We start from the raw sequence: 216 nt of genomic DNA, 5'->3' as shown, positions 1-216 counted from the left end.
TTCTCCTGCCTCAGCCTCCTGAGTAGTTGGGATTATAGGCACCCACCACCACGCCCAGCTAATTTTTGTATTTTTGGTAGAGATGGGGTTTTACCATGTTGGCCAGCCTGGTCTTGAACTCCTGGCCTCACGTGATCCACCCGCCTTGGCCTCCCAATCCCAAAGTGCTGGGATTATAGGCGTGAGCCACCTCGCCCAGCCTTACTATGACTGATT

This window comes from Cebus imitator, unplaced genomic scaffold (assembly GCF_001604975.1).
Source record: "Cebus imitator isolate Cc_AM_T3 unplaced genomic scaffold, Cebus_imitator-1.0 Scaffold0, whole genome shotgun sequence".
In the NCBI taxonomy this organism is placed as follows: domain Eukaryota; kingdom Metazoa; phylum Chordata; class Mammalia; order Primates; family Cebidae; genus Cebus; species Cebus imitator.
The sequence above is the reverse complement of the archived record's forward strand: the minus strand, read 5'-3'. Positions refer to the sequence as shown.